The sequence below is a fragment of the Corvus hawaiiensis genome, chromosome 17, assembly GCF_020740725.1.
Source record: "Corvus hawaiiensis isolate bCorHaw1 chromosome 17, bCorHaw1.pri.cur, whole genome shotgun sequence".
In the NCBI taxonomy this organism is placed as follows: domain Eukaryota; kingdom Metazoa; phylum Chordata; class Aves; order Passeriformes; family Corvidae; genus Corvus; species Corvus hawaiiensis.
Window position 1 is genome coordinate 6,401,790 of NC_063229.1, and position 20,751 is coordinate 6,422,540.

The window sequence follows — 20,751 nt, forward strand, 5'->3', positions numbered from 1 at the left end:
GGAGTGCTAAATGGATTTAACTCTGCTAAGTCAATACACTCACAGACACAGAGCAGTAGGTTTCCAAAGCAGCCCCTGGAAAAGCTCCATGAGAATGCAGAGTGGATACACTCGTGTGATTTGCTTTTATTGCCTTACTTACAAAAAATACCCCTCAATATTGAAATATCTACAGCTTTAAATTTCCTGGAATGCTGTGGTGGTCTTTGGCTGTCATAACCACAGGGGCTGGGGCAAACTCCAACCTGTGGCCTTATTCAGCTGTACCAGGGTGAAATGATGGGCCTGTGCCCAGTGCTGGCTTGCACATGGCAGAGGAAAGTCAGTATGAACAAGGCAAGCTGGGAGTGTTGATCCCCTCAGCACATCCTCCCCACTTCTACTCATCTGCAGCTAGCAAAAATAATGTCTAGTGGTCACTGCTGCGTCTGTCCTCTGGGATTTAAATCACTTTCTAAACCAACTGGTACTTTCAGACGTGAATTTCACCCCTCAATAATCCACTGCATGAACCAAAACTTTTTTTTTTCCCTTTAATTTCAACTCTTATATTATGAGTAACAGTGAGTAATCCAGCTATGACTACGATTCATTAGTATGGCAGGATTGCTTGGAATATGAGGAAACCGGTCTTGAATCCTCTTTTGAGAGCCACTTATCCCAAAAGGCTTTTATTGTTCATGAAAAACCAACGCTGAATGGCAATACGCAGAGACAACACTTAACTTTCCGGCTCAGGAGTGTGATCTTCTTTGCACAAATGCATGTGGGATGAGTGCTGAATAGAAGCAAAATGAGCATGCAAATCACCCCATGCACCAACTGGTGTTTCAATGCCTGCAGAGCTGGGTGTTCACACAGGATCCTGCTCGCATGCCTATCTCCAGGGAATTTGAATGCTGAAACTGGCTTGGTGCCAAAGTACATATTCACTTTTGCACATGCCCTTCAAAAAAAAACAACTTTCCTGAGGATCAGCCTGGTGTGCTGAATAGCACACCTGGCCATCAGGCAGGAGGCAGGAGGTTGACTCCAAGCTCAGTCACTCATGGAAGCTCTGTAGCCTCAGTTTCCCTCCTTCCTCTCTGCTCTATTTTTCTAGTTAGACTGTAAATTATTTTGAGCTGGTGCAATGTCTTTTTATGTGTTCACACTGCCCTAATCCAAATCATAATGACGACAATTGTACTCAATTGATGGGCTTTTCTGAAATTTCCCTATCACTAACTTTTATACTACACATCACAGCTGCGAATTCCTAAGGTGACAGCACCTATTGCCCTGCCATTATTATGCATAATAATAATTTAACTAAAATAGCATCAGAAAATGTGCATTACACAAAATGAATTTAAATTGATTTTTTTTTCTCCTTTCTCAAAGCTTATTACTAATTGGTATTTTTAGAGCAGAGATTCATTTTCATACACTAAAATTAATGGGCCATATCAGCGGGTGTGAATCAGGATAGCTCCGTTGAATTCAATGGGTCCTTTATCATTTACTCCAGCAGAGAATCTCACCTATCATTCCAAAGAGCATTTTCTTTTTTGTAACTCACAAAGTAATTGCATTTTCAGCCTTATGTCCTGATCCTGAAAATAATTGTGCAAGACATTATGTAGATAAGAAGCACTGCTGATGCCACTGCAGCTCCTCGTGTGAGGAAAGTTACGGTTTTGCAGGATCAGACCTTAAAATGCAAATGAAAACACTGCAAAATCCAATGTGTTCCCAGTAATATTTTAAGAATGGCAGCACCTAATATGTAGCCCATTCTAATACCGAAAATTACTGCAAATCATGTTGTACAATAGAAGGGCAGAAAGCAGATAATTTAGGTGGCTTAATACCTTTTGTTTACTATAAAAGAAAATCCAATCTTTTTCTCCTGGAAGCTCTGTATCCCACATTGTCTGCAGCAAGTCTTTGAAATTCAGCAGGGGGACAACTCTTGGATTAAAGATGTGTTTTTTTCCTTAGCCCCCAAGAAATTCCAACTATAGTTTTGCTGAGACAAAGTGTTCTGAAATAGCCAATTCGCTTCTCACTAGAAAATTTGGCAATGAGTGCTGATTGAAATAGGAATTTGGAAGACTTGCTCTTTTCTTCCCCCCTTTCCAAGAAAAAAATCCTTTGCTGCTGGGTGTCCTGGATCTCAAATGTGATGTGTGTTAGCTGATGTGCTAACAGTGCAAGCCTAAATGCTGCTGATGGTGCACAAGTTCTTTTCACAACAAGAAAGCAACCCTTTTAAGGGATGAACAAGAAAGTTTTAGGTCACAAAATTAAGCAACCAAAATATAAGAATTAATAGAAATTCAGGATCTTTTATTAGCTGGCCAGTTTACAACAATACTACACACACAGTCTTCAATAACAGGATCACACCCACTCCTTCTTCTCACCACTGATGAGGTACTGAGTGCGTCTGATGAGCACAATTAACATGGAATAGGCTTGAGTTTACCATGGAGACAACACTTTCCCCCCCCCCATTTTTTGTATGTAATATATACATTACCATGTACTTTTTTTCTGCTTTAAGGCAAATTGACTTTGACATTTATACAAGAAGCAATAAAACTGATGCAGTCAAAGTATATTCCTAAAACAAGTTCAGTAATGTCTCTTCCAAACTACATTTGAGTTAGTGGAATAAATGCCTTTTCATGTTTGCAGTTGAAGCACCGGCCAATTCTGCCAAATGGTTTTTGGAAAATTGCCTTCAGAATTGACTTTCCCTAGGGAAGATTTGCTTCTATGGAAAGAGGAGATACTGGGAAAATTTGAAAGAGAGAGAAAGCAAAAGGGAAGGCAGAGGGAATAGGTTAAAGGCTAACTTTAAACAGGTGGCTCTAGTTTTTCTTTGCCCAAATTGTTCTATAATTTTTTTTATCCTAACACTTTCTGGTTAACTATAGCAAATTTCATTTTAGCAACAGTAATTCCATGCTAATCCACCTTTACCTCAGCTCAGGTTGGGTGTTTTGCTCTTTAGGCTTCCAAAGAAATTGTTCTCAGAACCAAATTCAAGTTTGGGAGTCTTGCAATTCCAATTCAGCTTACTTATGTGGGAGTCCTAAATCATTTAGGACCCCATGAATTTGCTTCCTCTCAGTTAAGAAAGGGAAAGATGGGGACTTCTTTCAGCAAGAAATTGGTGTTGGCTTGAATAGAGATGCTGGTTTGGACTCCCATTGATCGCCCTATTTTCCTCCCCCATCTGAATATGTGTGAAATGGGTGTCCTTTTCTCCAGTTGTCATAATCTATTTTGCTACCTGAAAGGGAATGTCTGCATAAGACAGTGCAGTAGCTACTGAAGGATGGCTTAGTTCATATATAGCCCTTCTGGGCTACTTTACAAGTTGGCAAGCTTTGGGAATCAGCAAGTAGTCATCGTTCAGGGAAGGAATCTGCTCTATTTCATGCGTGTTAAATGCTATTTCCTAGTCCATCTATGGATGACCTGACTGAAGGAAACATATTGCAAATGCATGTGTCATATATAATCAAGCCCAATAAATATCTCTGGTAATACATAGCATTTTCCATCTTGGATTTTGGAGGTGAAGTGTAAGCAGAATAATTTTGCACCCGTTGCAATGTGATGTCTGCAACTCGATGGGGAGAGCTACAGGAAAGAACATTCCAGTGAGAATTCCTAATGTCACTGTCTGCACCATAATTTTTGCTCTGCTGTCTTGGGATGATCCACACGCAGGCACATCCTCACTGCCCAGCTGAAGGGTTTGCCACTTGCACCATTTGCACTTGCAGTTCCTGAGCACCCAGAGGCTGCTGTGACTGCAGCTCCAAACTCCTGGAGATTTCTTCTGAGGCATCAAGGCACATCTCCCTCCTGTTCATCAGATCCCACAGAGGGGTCTGTGCCCACCCTTGGACTCTGACCCTTTGCACTTGACATCTAGGGTTTGGGATGGCACCCATGAAACTGATATGAGGAAAGGAGGAGGGAGTTTATTTTTAAGTTGCACCAGGCAAACAGCTGCAGCATTTTCTCCATGGCAGAAGAGCACTCACAGGACAGAGGGAGGCCTGTCTTACTGCCTCCAAATTTCTCCCCTCCAAAGAGTTTCAACCTTCCAAGACTCCCCCTTTGCAAACCTCCAGCTCATGTGCACTGGTGAACGTAACTCTAGAGTGTCGTGGAGGAAACCAGAACTATTTTTATTTTTGGTTGAGTAAACATTTAGCATTTAACAGTCAGGTGTTTATTTCACTTCCCAAACTGCCTCCGGCTCCAGCAATATTTAGCATGATCCTTTTCTCAAGGAGGGGGAGAAGAAAGGGGATTGAGTCAAATGCTCTCAAAATGGAGAGGCTTGAGGAATCACAAACTTGTATCCACTGCCACACATCCCACCTCAGCCCCCCTCCTTCCTTGCTCCAGCCCTCCTTGGAAGGAACCTGACAGGAAATATTTTAGAGGTAGAGAATTTTCAATGAAAATATTATTTCTCCATCTGCCCACGCTTCCGCCCTCGCAGGTTGTATGGCTAAGTGACATTTAGGAATGTGTATCCTGCAGGCCGCTCGGTTGCCTGTCTTCTCACATGTTGCTTTCCCATCAGAAGCACATCAAGGCACCAGGTCCTCCTGCCTCCCGAGTGTCACAGGAGACACTTGACCTTCCGGAGCACATCCGAACTTTTCGGGTTTATTTCTAACATCAGTAGCCCCTGCAATTGAAGGGGCTGACCCCCTGTCCATGAGCTCCCCACAATCTTCCTGGGAGGTGCAGGGAAGGGTGGGGTCCACCACTGCTCTGGGATAAAAACCCAAAACCCGTGAAACCTAGAGAAAGTTGGCTGATCTTACATGTGTGGAGCTATTCAAACCAGATGCTCGCATGCCTTCCTGCCCACGCTACCTTACCCACACTGATCCATTCCTAGCCCAACAGGAAGCTTCAGTTTTTTGTACCTTGAGCCATTTTCAACAAAAGTCATAAGAGGAGAGGGACACACGTGTGCTGCAATGACCTACAAGAGGCTGCAGTCAGCAAGAGACTTGCCTGCTCCTTCATCCAAGGGCTGCCATGTTGCACTTTTTTCTTGGGCAGGCTAAATTTATCCCAGATGGCTGGGAAGTGTTAAGGCAACATGGCTTGACAAATAGAGTGTGTCTAAGAGGGAAGAGGAAAATGACTGAGGTTAATTTGTGTTGGGAATTAACTGGGGAAAAAATGAATATTATTTTGACACATTTCAGCTGTGCCACCATCCCCTTTTTGAACTGGTTAATATAAAAGTAAGCACCCGTGTCTAGCTCTGTCTTGCTCTTCAGCCATGTTTCCCTCGTCCGAACTACTCCGTGCTCTGCCTCAAATCTCCTGTGTTTAAGCCCCTCATTCCTAAATCTTGGCTTTAAACCAGCATTCTTATCCCTGTTTCTAGCTTATTCCAGTCAAATCTCCCCAGTGGTTCTAACAGGGACATGCCACTTTTAATACACATAGGCCTCTCAGAGCAGTGGCCACAAGAAAGCCGTAGCAGATTAGGGAGGAAATCCTTTCCCAGAACCCAACTGATCCATCCAGCCTTGGCAAGAGGAAGGTCAGGTCCAGAAGTATTTTTTGCCTTGGTGTTACTGGAATAAGAATAAAAGTCAAGGTCAGAGGTTTAAAAAGGACTTCACTGAGGCAATTTTTTTTTTTTTTTTTAAGCTGAACATCTCAAACCATACATAAGTGGGTTGATTTTTGAAGAGTTCTGAATGTGCCTTGAAAATAGTGAAATCTGCAACGTTCAGCTATCGACTATAAATGTGCAGCTCAGGGCCCAACAAGCCAGGGATCCTAATGAGGCAGAGAATCTGGGCTACCATTTTGATAGGCTCCAGGAAAGCAGGAAATATTGAGCCCAGACTTGCAAAATAATAATCACTTTGCCAATGTTTCTGTTTATTTTTTCTTTAACTGCTGATTGCATTTCTTAGCCATTTATTGCCACTTCTCCCCCAAGTCCCTTGGCAATTACTGTCTTACAAATCGAGCCTGGTCACACTCGCACCTGACTTGACAACATAAAATGGTGTGAAAACTGCCAATAGAGGAGTTAACAAAACCTTTTAAAAGTTCCCACCCCTCAAATTACTAATTAATTATAAATGAGGCTCAAATCCACAGCCTTATATTAGCATAATTCCATGGCTTTTCTCTGGTCAGATAAACCAGTAAGATCAGAGTCACTGCTCCATACACAGAGGTTAAGCTTCCATGATACTTTTCCATCAGCAGTGAATTCATTGCTGCCTGTGCCTACCCTGAGTGCGTGGTGCAGCTGCTGCGCTGTACACTGGATCACTGATATTATTTTGGTTAGAAAAAAACAAGAAAAGGGTGTGCTTGCACCCCACAGGCTGATGCAGCCACACAAAGAAGCAGAAATAGCTGTGACAGAGGTGTGGAACCAGAGGAGGGGTCCTGGGGGAGCTTCTCACCCCACATCTAGGCTGTAGTACTTTGCCACTGTGCCTGGCTCTTTCACACCCAGAATACATTAGCCAGTGCAATTAAAGATACAGGAAAAACACATGTTAACAATTTTCTTACTGCAGACTTGTCAGATTTTTATTTATTACTTTTTACTCCCTGTGAAATGTGATTATTCTTTGGTAAGATTTCGAAGCTTTTTATAATGAGTAAGGAAGAGAAAAATCCCTTTGGTTTGGTACACAAGTTCATCAGAAAGGTGATCAGCCACATAAACACATACCCCTCTACCCCTTCCCCTACCCATGCATTAGCTCACAGCTGTGTGGATATAGGCTTTGAGAGCTGAATAACCCATTAATCTCCATGTGGAAAATCAATAAATTGAAAATAATTAGCTGGGTATGAGAAGAAGCAAAGAATCAGACAGCTGTTATTTAAAGCATGACTTAGGCATGTAGAAACAAGGTATAACAAGACATACAGGGAGCAGAGAAGGGAGGGGGGGAAGGACAGGAGGATTTGAAAGGAAGAATGGAATGGTGAATGCAGGGGTGCTGAAATGTGTGTTTGTGTACAACCCATTCCAGGTAGCTCCATACCAGCAGTGTTCTGCAGTGAGGGCTGTTCAAGGATCAGCAGGGCTTTGGGAAAATGCAACCCCCTGGATGAAACTGCTCACTAACAGGGCTGGAAGGGCTCCAGTAGTCACCAGCAATGGAAAAGGGAACAAAATTTCAGCCACTGTCAACAGGCATTGTCATGATTTGATTCATCTCCAAGCAGGCAGACAGCAGGAGCTGCAGTGGGAGTACAGAAACAGCAGCAGGATGGGCACAGGAATGGGCCACAGCCACGCTGGGCAGCCCCAGCAGCGCAGACACTGAATGGGTCAGGCACAACTTGTCCCTCTCCTCCCTCCTGCTCTGTGTCACACTGACTTGGTGACAACTGCTGAATAAAAACGCTCCGAGAGAAACAAATTAAGAGAACGAGAAGAATGTGCCTCACCAGTGGGGAGACGAAAACAACAGCACGCTGAGACAGATCAGCAATGTACCAGAGTGCTCCGAGCTCAGCTATGACAGATGGTCTCATGAAGGGATATTCCAGCTGAGCTCTTGAGTGCATTATTTTTAGGCTGAGATTTAACACCCATGTCCCTGGCCAAATCAAGGATTCTAGGCGCAGCTTTGAGTACTGAAGCACCAGAAACTTTACAAATTATTTTGCATTTTGTCTATGGTGGGAGCTCCATGGCACTCATTATGAGAAAAGATATACAGAACCTGAACTAGAAAACTGCTAGACAAGGTACAACTCCTTGATAGAAACCAACACAGAGAAAATTCCTTCTGGAGACAGAGACTGTTTAGAGGGAGAGATTAAAGCAGAAAAAAGGGAGGCCATACCCAAGGATGCCCTGAGAAGGATAAATGTTAACTCGAATAAAGAATTTCATTTGTTTGAAGAGAAAAAGTATCTCACCTTCCTTGCAAGTTGCTGATCAGAGCATGAAGCAGGTGACCACATCTTCCAGGAGCCTGAAACAAGACCTTTGGGGGCATTACACACTTAATTATCATTTAATTTAGCATTAAATTTAAATTTAAGTTCTCCAGGAAAGCTTACCAAGACTTCTGTCAGTCCACCTGAGATGATAGAGCAGTGATGAAGCTCTGCCTCTCTCCAAGGGGACTCCAGTGGTCACCCACCACCATTTCTGTGTGTGGAGAGACATAACATGTAAGGGGATTCCCAATTTCTATATTCAGCTAAGCATGAATATGACAGCTGGTATAAAACTGTAAAGTATGAAGGATAGGAGAGGCATCTACTTAAAAGGCTGCTCAAAACTCAAGAATTTCTATCTTGAGGCTGATGTAGCTTCGAGCTCAGATTTCCAGCTTTGAGCTTCTAGCTAGAGGCTGGATACAAATGGGCCTATTACCTTTCCCTCTTCGTATCTGCAAGCACTGGGGAGCAAGTTCTACCACATGCAGGCTCATTAATCTGTTTAGATTAAGGTCAGGAAAGGAAAGGAACCACCCAGCTCTGGGATGACTTTGGAGCTGCTCTTGAGGAAAAGATCCAGAAGCAGTTGTCTAAAAATTAGTGACTGTCCCAAACCATTGAGGGAATCAAATTTTCATGTCCTGGTATTGACATATCCCAGATCTGTAGAGGAGGCCAGATTTAATGCAAATTGGCTTGTTAGACTGGAGTTGCTTTATTCATCTCTATGCTCTGCTTTCTCAGGGTAACAGTGCTTTCTCTTCTATTAATCTCACTTTCACTGACTGTTCAAAGCCTGGAGTTTTTCTTCCACAGCCCTTCAAACCTCTGAAAATCACAGTCTAGTTCTTGCAGACCTCTACAAGCCTTACATTGTCTAGAACTGTGAGGACTAATCCCTTCTATTCAACCTAATGGAAAGCTTTTTAAATATAACCACTACCTTCTCATTACTCTACCAACTTCTCTTTCCAGTTTTAATGACTTCTCTTTCCAGATATGCCATTTCTCCTCATTTATAGGAATAATCTTGGGGCCTTATCAAAATGTGTTCACTACAGGGCAAAAATCAGGTTTACAAATCTTTAAGTGCAAAATTCATGCCTTTAGATGTAGCCTAATGATGGGGGGAGAGAGGCAGCAATGGCACAGTTCTGATCAAATTGCAAAATCAGGGATGTTGGGAGGGTTTTTTTTCAACCACTTCAGCCACCCAGACAAGGAAAGGACTCCAATTCCAGGCTGTGGGTCAATGCTTATTCTGGGGCTAGTTTAGATAGCAAGGGGAAAGGGAGGTGTTTCATCATCTCCACTTTCTAAACACAGTGTTTCCCAGGATTTTTCATTTTATTAGGTAGGATGACAGTTCATTCTGCCTATCTTTTGATATCCAAAGCTACTGTATTTGCCCTTCTCACTCAAAAGTCTGTCTGACTGCACTCGTGTTTCGGGAACAGATAAAAACTTGAATACTTCTACTCTGAAAAGGCTGCTTTTAATAGTTTGGATGGATCTATTTGACTAACTACAGAGAACAGGACAAAAAAGATTGGGTTACAATAGGAAATAAAAGGACTTGTCAGGGAAGAAGAGGATAAAAAGGGCAGCTGAATTATAAGGAGGAAGGCTGTGCTAGCACTCCAACTCTGTGCTGTAGGAAATAAGTAAAAATGCAGAAAGAAATCCAGCAGGGTCCAGGGAGTAAAGAAAGCTGTCTCTGATATGGGAGCCTCATCAAACACAAAAAACAAGGACTCCAAAAGAGGGGGTTGCAGTGAGGACTAGGATGACTCAGGCAAGTAGAAGAATGACAGCAAAGGCTGTATCAGGTTGAAGAAGAAATCTGGCCAACTCCAGTCAGCTAAAAAATTGTCCCTCAGCCCTCCTCCCTGCCTGAAGAGAGGCTGCTGTGGGGGCCAAAGCAAACCTGGTGTTGGGAAGGCTCCAGCATCTCTGCTTGGAGCAATAACCTTGTTCAGGATTATCCTTTTACTGTGTTTCTACTTCACTGACACTTCAAGCCACCAAGAAAAAATAAAATATAACTAAATTACAAGAGAAAAAAGCCGGGGTTGGAGCAAACCACCAGACTTCTGCTTCTGAAAAGCTTCAAACTCCCCCAGTGCAGTTGTGTCCAGGTGACAGAGCCCAGGACCTGCTGAAAAGCACTCCTTGGGAGTACAAGTCCAGACAGCTTTGCCAAGCCTGGGGAGCAACAACTGCGCTCCCTGAGCAAGCCAAAGCCCAGCAGTTTCTCAAACAGCAGCCAGTGTGAGGCTGTTACTGAACATACCCTGCTCCTGCCTCCAGCCCCTGGGCAGCAGCACGGCTGCAAGTAGAGTCTTGTGGTGGAGGGAAGAGAGAGACGGGAGAGCTCCCAGACTGACAAGCAGGTTTTGCGGTTTTGTTTAAGATGCTGAATCAGAGTTTCGCCTGGAGGGGGGGCAGAAGGGGATGGCTCATGGTTGGCAGGTGCCTGCAGGAGCACTGGGGCTGGCCTATCTCAGAGCCTGGCACACAGCCCCGCTTGGCTGGTTTCTGGTGCTCCGAAGGGAGTGAACGTCACTGTCAGACCCGAGCGTGCTCGTTCTTGTCGTGTGGCCCTACCAGCAAGGGAAGGCTCCTTTGAACAAATCTGCAGCAATTTGAAGAGATAATGAAATTCAGCATCCACCCAGGCTGCTAAGTATGCTGAATTGTGAAAGGTTCAGAGCTTGGTTTTGTCCTGCCACACTGTCCCTCTCTGCCTCCAGGAGCAGCTTCCAGCATTGATGGCACATCCCAGGTCCTGGCAATCCCTTTGTGGGGATGAACAGTTGCTCTGTATGGCCACAAATGGTACAAACACAAGCAGCAGTTCTTGGTCATTGAATTCAGAGTGGAAAACTGTCACGCAAGCCTGTTATCAGCTGAGAAACAACTGTAAAACAGTTGAAACAATCAAGAAAACACTGAACATCCAAAATGGGGATGGGCTGGATTTCCATCAGAAGCACATCCATATTCTGCCCACTGCAGGGAGCACTGGTAAACTTCTCACCATTTGGCAGCACTTCAATTATGGACTGCAGTGAGCTGGTCTGTAATTTTCTGTCTTTGCCATGGCTCATCCTCGTCAGTCCGGTCTTGTTGCACCATGGAGGGATGTACCTGTGCTTCCTGCCCTGTGCTGCAGTGCCAGCTCACTAGATGGTGCGTAATGATGCTGTGCCAGGCCTAAGGAAGCAAATCAGGAACATGCTGAGAAGAGGAAGTAGAAATAAGATGGTTTAGCTCCAGGAGGAGAAGGTTAGAGCAGGAGCAATGCCTTCAGGTCAGGATCAGGTGCAGGAGCAGAGCTGATTGAGGAAAGACTTCATAGCTCCCAGTGACCATATTATGCCAAGTTTAAACCAAGCTTCTTGTGCCCTCACTTCCCCATGTATTAAAATTCACGAGGAAGATAAATAATTACTTCATTGCCATCTGGTTTAATTCTGCTAGATAATGTAATCAAGGCTATTCTGTACAGGAGAAATATCGCTTAACTAAATATCATCTAAAACACAACCTACAGATTTTTGAAAGTCACCATTATTTGTTGACATTTGAGACTGAAGCAGCTGGACCAAGACAGCGCAGGTTACAAACCAGGCATTTCTCTGCGCTTTCACTGCTGCTTGAAAACTTCCATGAAAGTTCTTTTCCTTTTCTAAAAGAAAAGAAAAGAAAAAAGTAGCTGCTGAAATAGAAATTTCTTTTCTGCATTTTCTTGGAGAAGCTGCAGTTTGGATTTAGGGATGATTTATTTTCCAGATTTCAGGAAACTAAAAAAAAAAGAAATATTTGTGTTTGGGTAAAACCTTGCTTTGTTTTAATGTAATATCTCCTCCCTGCAAAAATAAGGCATAAATACTGCAAATACTTTTTGCATTGGCTGAAATTTTTGTTAGGAACTAACATGCCCATAAAGGAACACGCTCTCAATCACGTTCAGTGACTTCCCCAAAGCCACAAGGACAAAACAGCAAAACAAATCACCAAGCACTGAGATCCAAACCCCACACTCTGCTCTGGCCACGGGACCTGGCAGATCCCAATTAGCAACAAGGACATGAGATCCACCAAAGATAAGTGGGCCCAGCTGAGTGTCTGACTCTGCTAAGTCTCCCTCAGAGTGGTTATGTGGGTGGTGCAGAATTTGTCAAACAAGATGTTCACAATGGTCTCCCCGAGCACAGCAGAGAAAAAAATGAAGACAACCCTACCATAAAGTGACACATAACTCAGCTGAAGTGAAACACTCTCATACAACAGCAGAGAATAGCTCATTCCCCTTAGGCAAAACTCATCCAAAAAGCTAATAATGAAAACTTGAGGACTCCAAACCATTATTTTTACTTTGTAGGCCAGCAGCAGGGGTAGCTTATGTGGTTAGCAGCTGACTCTGGAGTTTTATTCTGGTTTTCACCACTGATCTGACTGATCTTGCAGTGTCACTGTCCTGGGCCTCAGTTTCCTGATCAGAGGGATGTGGGTGTAGGTCAATTACAGAATATTTAAGTCATACATGCAAAATATTCAGGATGAATATGGGTGGGTCTGGATGTTGAGGCACATGCTTCTGTACCTGTTGTCCAGACAGATCCTTGAAATCATAAAGCAACTCACATGCTTCAAGCTTCTGCAAGAAAAAAGAGAATACACCTGCAAATATATGGGATGCAGAGCTCAGATTTGCTGGTGTCAGTGGTTATGACTCAGAAATCATGGGAAGGAGGTCAAAGCCTTAAGAATGGCCCATTTTAACATGCACGCTGCTCTGTAGCTTGGGAATGGAATACAAATGCAACTCTTTCTTGGAAGGTCATTGAATTGAGCTGAACTGACCCAACCAGTTACTATTGGCTTGTGGAAAAACCGTGGACAGCAATATTTATGATGATTGCCCTGACAGGCTGAATAATTGCTTTGCAGCTAAAATGCTAAAAGCAATGGAGCTGGGTTTTCAAAAGTGTTTCATCAGAGCTTCCTAAATAAAATAATTGTGGGAAGTAACTGGAAAATGGAGCTGGTAGCTGGATTTGTGTTAATATATATGTGTGTATATATAGGCAGGGATATTTCTGTATACATGTATAAAGCAGTGCAGATCAGGAAAGTGAATAAGCAATCTCTTCAGACTGAAGGATTCTTCCTGAATGTGTTTATTGCCAGTACTGCCATTAGAATTATTGTTTCATTGGTAGCAATCATATAAATACACACATTGTCAGGGACCAAAAATGTAAAAATCAGATGAATAATCCATGGGATAAAGTACTCAGTGTAGTCTATAGAATAAAATTACAGCTTTTAATATGTACTTTAAGAGTTAATAAATAGTAAAAATAACACCATTTTCTTCCTCAAGTGTTTGGGTCTAAAGTAAGAATCTGTGCTTTTCTAGCAGTTACCTTACTGGTTATGGCCCACTCAGTGTTACTGCACCCTTTAACCTCAGCAACTTCTCACATCCAATACACTAAAAGTTTGCATTGGAGAGTTAAGAAGATGAACTACTGCAGTGAGTCATCTTCTAAGCATTTCTGACATGAGGATAAAACCTTGAAAGGACCATTTTTATACACTCATGCTGTAAAGGAATCCCTACTTCTGAGTTACCAGGTTGTCTTTGCTTCAGCTGCTGAGTTTCAGCTCCTCTTGGTTCTCAAACAAACTGAGATGTTTAAAAAATAGACCATGTTGGGCAAGTACTTATTTGAAGCTGGTTCATGAAGTTGAATTCTTTGGTTAATGGATCTTCAGGATGTTTAGATGTTGAAATTTCTAAGTTGCCCTGTTCACATAGACACCTCAACTGCCTGTGCAATAGTGGAAAGTGTACATGTGAGTGCTGAGATGTGGAAACCCCTTCTACAGCAGGTGCCTGACAAATGCATGTGTGTATTGACATGAACACCTTCATGGAAATGTAGTCCTCCAGGCCCAGCCCGTTTGAATAATCAATAGCCATCTTCATCCTCAGGTACCTCTTTATTGCAATGGCTAAGAATTTACCACATGCTCTTATGAATGCAAACCCAGATCTCAATCCTGTCCGATCACACTACACTGCAGCAGCCCTCCAAGGAGCTCTTCTTTTTCGTAAAGGGATTTCCTTCAGTGCTGATTCACAGAGCATTCTTTGCTGTGCTTTAGAGCCACCCTTCTCAGCAGTTGCAACAGCAGATATATAATCACTGCTCAGGAAATAACCATTGTCTGACTTTTGGGACAAACACCACTTCTGTGTATTCATGAATGCCGCAAAACCACTGAGTAGTCAAGTTAAACATAGATACTCTGGACACACATGTAAGCCAGACTCAACGTATTTTTGGGGTTATTTTTGCAGATTTTGGATTTGAGAGTAACCTAGGTTACTAAAATCTGCTCTGCTGAACTCTGCTCCGGTCCTTGGCTTTGAATGTCATGCCCAGCTTCCTGGGCACTTGCAGGACACAGAGGAGAAATATTCCTCTGATAGCTTTGGCAGGAACCTGTTTTATCAAAACCAACATAGGTGGGGGGATAAAGGCAGAGCTTTCCAAATTGGGGTCCAGAGGGACCCAGGAAATCTGCTGTGCTCTCAGAGATGGAAATACAGAAACTTCCACAGGTGGTGAGTAAATGGGACAAGAGCTCAGGATGACTTCATCCTTTTTACCCATTATTACCAGGTATTCTGTAATAGCACTTGCAGGCCTGCTGTGCTTGCGCTTGTATGGACAAGCAAATAGACACTGCTCTTGCCCTGAAAGGTTTAGACAGAGATCTTGAAAGCAAGAAGATTTCAGGCTTAAGGACAGTATGATAGAAAAAAGCAGCAAAAAGAGGGCAGTGAAGTGACTTGCTCAATATCAGGAATACTTTGGAAGTCTTCTTCTGCCTGTTCTGCAAGTTTAGACACTCATGGGCTGTCTCAGATAAACACCACAGCAAAGTGGAAGTCAGTGGAATTAGAAGCCAAAGCTCCTGTGATCACTCATAGACCACAGAGTTCCTGGATATCACCTACAGTTCCTTATCACTCACAATTTTAGGACTTATTTTTCTTAGTATCTCTCTGATTTCCTGCTACACCCCTTGTGAAGAAATCAGACTTTTGGGAAATTGTAATCTAAGTAGCAATAGTTACTCCACATCCTGGAAGTGATTTTGATGTATCTGCATATTTTTCTCTCTTCTCTATCATGACACCTGGGAGCATTTGCAAATCAGTAAAAAACATCATCCCATATCAGATGTGAATGATTTCCTTCTCACCCATCCCTATCCTCGCTGGAGGCTTCCACTTCCCAAGGCAGATTTGTCAGGAGGAATCTGAGTGGATAGCCAGCCTTGCTGGATGCTTTGAAGGGCAATACAGATTAATTTGCCAAATCATTAGGGAAAGCAAGGTGTTGCTTAAGCTGAAGGTCCTGATTAGGAAATGCCTTCCTCCACAAAGGTACGCACCAACCCCACCTGCACACGCAGAGTTCAGATCACTCAGATGCAAGATTGCAGTTGATCTCAGCATCTGCAGAGATGAAAGGAGCTGCAGCATCCAAACCATGCTGGGCCTCATTTAGGGAGATCCAAACTGGGAATTTGGATTTCACTGCAACTGGAAACAAACTGGTAACCAGTCCAGCCTGCCAAGCAATGCAGCAATTAATGAATGCTCCCATAACCTCCCTGCTAGGTTATTCCAGCAGCATGCTTTGCAGGTTGCTAAGGTTTCTTTCTGGAAACTTACACAGAGCCAGCTTGACACAGTCCCAATCCAGAGTCTGGGGAAAATAAATTAAGCTACTGGGCTGCCACTAACAGGTAACACTTCTGGAGTTGCAAATGTGCTTCAACCAGAAAAAAATCTTCAGGTGCTGTAGAGTGGAGGGACACACAGAGGAAGCCTTGGAAAACCTTCCATGGGACTCATTTGCCTCTGCCATCACCACCACCATCTTCCTACATGTCATCTATGCACCCAGAGCAAGTGCAATTCTCAACTTCCCACTGGCTGAACTGATGCTTGCTAATCACTGTAGAGATTATTTCACTTCAAGTACTCTGAAGTTGAACTCCACCTTATAAAATACTTTTTCTTTTTAGTGCTCAGTGCACTTCTGGAATCACCTCAGTGCCTGGCCACCTTGACACATTCTCCAGACTTTTCATGCTGTGACATCCCTTGAGATTCCCTACAGCATGTGACCCACATAAATGCATCTTACTTGCAAACTCTAGGACACTGTGTTCCCTCTCATCCTGAAATTCTTGACTCAGTGCATTCTGAAGTTGGCAGCTAATTCAGGTTCCCAGTTCTGAGGGGTGCTGAGAAATGAAGGGCCAAAATACAGAGGTACCTCACTGCAGGAGACCGAGGGGCTTCCCCTGACTGCAAATTTCTTAACAGAAAAATGTGTTTTTCTGGGCAGACCATCAGGAGAGGCAAAGAAAATACATTTCTTCTCATCCCACTCACTTCTGTGAAGGAATTCGGTCTGTACTTTTTGAGGTCCTGAAGGATTTAGAAACCTTTCTCGTTATTATATTTTGGACTGAGAATATCCCTTGGTTCTTCTCTATTTCTTTCAACAGAATTCTTCCTGTTTTCATAAATTAAGGATCTGGCCCCTGGTTTCCAACTCAACCAAGGAGGACTCAAGTACAATGAGACAGATTGTCCTCACAGGATTTCGAGCTGTGTAGAGAATCCAAAGTGCCAGAAATCTTGTGGGAAGGACTGTTTTCAGGGAAATTCCACCCCATAGTTTCCATACGTGTCATATAAGTAATGTCACCCCAGACCATAAACCTTCTGAAATCAGCCTGCTGCATTCAATATTTCTGGTTTATTTTTTTTAATATATATATATACATATATATAATTTTTTTCCCTTCTTCTTTAAACCGCCTCTCTTAAAATTAAATTGTGACCCTTGTGACACCAAGATTTCCCATTTCTGCTGGAAGTGTGGAAGGAGAGGGTTCCTCTGAAGCTGGTGGAAAAAGCACCAATAAAACCTGTTGTGGTTGTGTCGTGTGGTGTGGTACAGCCAAGTGACTTGTGAGGGGTTCTGAGGGCATATTTTGGAGCTAAACTCTGACACTTTAACTGGTTCAGAGCAGCAGGAAGCTGGAGGCTGATTCCTTTCTGGATCTGTCCTCGCTGCAAACTCTGAGCAGTCGGCGGTGATTTTGATCAGATGAATTCCTCCTATCAGGAAGAAAGGCAACGTATGCCGGTACTTTAATTTCATTTCAATTTGCTTTAGCAGAGATTTATAATTATTATAAGGAACGATTTTATAATGTAATTCAGTGTTGTCAGAGTAGGTTAGCTTTATGACCTGCTTTAAAAAATAAATGCGGCTTTAATTAAAACAAAACCAAAGAGAGAAGTACAGTCTTGTACCAACATGTTGCTGTCAGCACCCTGCTAACTGTCTGAATTGAGCTGCAAGCCTCTGCTCAGAGGCTCCTGTGCCAAAAACAAAGCTCGTGGCACATTTAAAGGTACCGCTGGCCTATTTTTAATTTATAGCTCAACTTGGTATTGCTGGAGGTTTTCTAATAACAATCGTGATGACTGTAAAAAATGAGACACTAAAGAACAGCCACGTTTAGTAGCTGACAGCTCCTACAGAAGCGAGGCTGGATGCAGCAGTAAACCTGACCCTCTTTTGCTCAGCTGCAGTGTATTTCCATTAACTGACATGGAGTCTCTTTTGGTTTAACCCAGTACGAGATCAGAATCCCAGTCATTAAATTTAGCCCTCCAAGCTGCCATCTTTCATGAGGTAAGATGATTTTGTTTCTACATAATGGATGTCACAGAGCTCATCTTCAGTACATGCTCACTCTGCTTGTAATTTTCTGTATTTGCATTGCCCGACATGAGACAATATTAATGCTGTATCACACTGAAGGCTCTCTGACATCAGCAAATAGAGCCACCGTGCAAACCAGAGCCTCTCCAACACCACACACAGCCCCCTTCTCATGCTTGTGTCTCCTTCACAAGGTCAGTGATATTAGGCTGACATGTTAAAACATTTTAGTATCACTTTGTCAGAATTCTTCATGTCTTAGTGTTCATCACACTTCAAGATCTGGAGAGCTGTTGCATGGCTGACACTAAATGGCTTGGTTAGGTGGTTATATAATATTCTGGAGGGTAAAATTTCACTCCCTAGAAGTCAATGGAGATTTTGATTTCACTAATTCCAGTTTTAACTTTAATAATTCTATTGATTTCCTTCTTATTGGCTTCAAAGTTAGAGAATTATCTAGTTCATAATCTATATTTTGGGACAGGGATTTATTTTTAAATTATTTTTACTCTGCCTTGATAAAATAATTCAAAAATCATATGAAAATGCAAGGAGGCAGGAGCTTCGAGGAGAATAGCAGGAGGCAGAACCAAACAGGTGAGGGACAGATTGCAACCTTTGCCTCCCACCCCTCTGTGCAATATCTTATCTGGGTGCTGAGATACATACAAGAGTCCACTACCACAGATTTTCCAGCAGGAGGTCTCAAGGAAGGGGTCTGCTGTAGCTGTCAATATTAATTGAGACCATGTGTGAGAATGTAAAGCCAAATATTTGAGGGATAATTTATAGCAAATGAAACATCTTCTCTACTATGCATTAAAAGAAGATTGTTCTGCAGGATACATGGGTGGAAAGAGTGAAAAGAGGCAACACTGTAAGAGGTAGCTCTTAAGAAGTTATTCTGGGGAAAAATTGTACTTTTCAGAAAAGCTATTTTTTTCAGCTAAGATTGTCTAGTCTGGCATTAGGACAGACAGCACCAGATATCAAAATTGCTTTTACTAATTGCCTCAATTTTTTTCTTGCAACATGGATGCACTGAAATCTTCTGTCTTGGTGTGAGCTGGGTAATTTTCACTTCTGTGCCAGATCCAAGCTGGACTTGAAAAGTCTCACATCCTAAATATTTTGTTCCATTAGAGAGCTGGTAAATCACTCCTTCAAAACATTTTAGTACATTTCTAGTCTTGACAATTTATGAGTCATCAAATTGGTGAATACCCTAAAAACCTTTCCAGAAAAAAACATTTGTAAAATGCTTTTGTTACCAATTTTTCCCTCCAGTTAGTGCATACCTGGTCATAGGGCCAGGATTTTAAAGGTGTTCCTTTTTTCAATCTTGTTCAATTTTTATGGCCAAATTTTTGAGAGAGCTCAGAATGCAGTGTTTGACTCTCTTGAGCTGCTCATGCTTTTGGACAGCCTTGGAGAAGTGCCACATTTCTGCTCTGTGTTATTCTGTCAAGCCCTGATTCACAACTTTATTTCAGGCAGTATCATGCAGTAAATAACACTGATCATTAGCAGCTGTATGTGCCACCTGAGGCACTAAAACGAGTCAGGAGAGATACAGAGTGGGTTCTAAGAGCTCTAATAACTCCTGAAACATTTCTCAAACACTTTTTATCGCCACACACCTATGATAGGTTTGCAGTTGTGAAATCCTGCCAGGATCCATTTGGGATGTCTTTGCCCTGCAACGAGGGAGAAGTCTCTCTGTGAGTAGAGGCTTGCACAGAGCACATGTCACACGTGCCACAGCAGTGGGCCTGGTGTTCCTCTCTACCCCATTAGCCTGTTAAAACATAAAAACCAAAAAAAAATCCACACTGTGTATCACAGGAGTCTTTGCTCTGGAAGACATGACAAGTGTCTAAACCATGAGATATCAAACTTCATTATGTACCAGGCTTGTTAATGTTCCCTGGGCAAGCAGGAATATTGTTTGTAGTCATGGACGAGGAGGAAGGGTCCTCATCCTGCTGTTTGAATAACAGGTGAGACACAGTTCCCCAGATAAGACTATTTTCCCTTTTGTCACAACATATAAACCCATTTTCCCTTCCTCCTACCTCAGGTTTTAGTGTATGTAAGAGCTCAGTGATGCTGGATTGGCCTTAATTAAACTGATTAACTTAATATAACATGAGTAATAGGTAAATAACTATTTTCCCACTTGGTGTCCTGTAGCAGAATAGCTCAATAGGAATAAAATGCTTTCACCCTTGGTTCACAGACCTGTCCAACCGACCCAGTGGTTCAGGGAACAAAGTAGAAAATAAACTCAGTTTTGTTCTGGACCTTGTCTGGCATACACAATAAAAGAGAACCCTTAGACCCCACATGAGAACTGGTGCAAAAAAGCAGTTTGAAGCTCAGTCTCTGTGTTGATTTATGCTGGATTCAATTTTCTGTAAACATATAAAAAATGGTGGCTTTATTTCCAAAGGAGCAAGGAGTCTTCCTCTCATTGCAGTTAGTTATAGTTATGTGGACTAAGCAGTGAACAGGGTGGGAATGATGTTGGAATAAGGAGAGGAAAAAACCTTTTGGTGTCCTATAAAAATGGTTTCTCCTTTTTCTTTTTTTTTTTTTTTTTTTGGTTTTCTTTTGTTGTTTTTTGTTTTGTTTTGTTTTGGGGTTTTTTTTTTGTTTGTTTTTGGTTTGGGTTTTTTTTCAAAAGCAAAAGGAGTTGAAATGCCCACATTCAAAAATCTCAGCCAGAGGAACTCCTTTCAGTTAAATAAAATCAATTTAACAATCTCTTTCTGTTTGGAAAGACAAAAAGAAGAAAACAAAGTGCTTAGATTTTTCCTGTCCAAATTTAAGTGAAACAAAATGTCCTCCTATTACCCCATTAGACCTAACATGAGGTATTGAAGAAATTACCCCTCCCCTGCTGCCCCCAGAGCTCTGTCTATAATGAAACACA

General features: G+C 42.4%; 1 long non-coding RNA gene across 1 annotated transcript; it reads right to left on the minus strand.

Moving 5' to 3' along the window:
* Positions 1 to 2,304: 2,304 nt before the first annotated feature.
* LOC125335049 lies at positions 2,305 to 8,182 on the minus strand. The gene is made up of 3 exons (XR_007207314.1): positions 8,092 to 8,182; positions 7,948 to 8,015; positions 2,305 to 5,615 (listed from the first exon to the last, which is right to left on the minus strand). It is a non-coding gene; the product is annotated as an uncharacterized LOC125335049 (long non-coding RNA).
* Between the last annotated feature and the right edge of the window lie 12,569 nt (positions 8,183 to 20,751).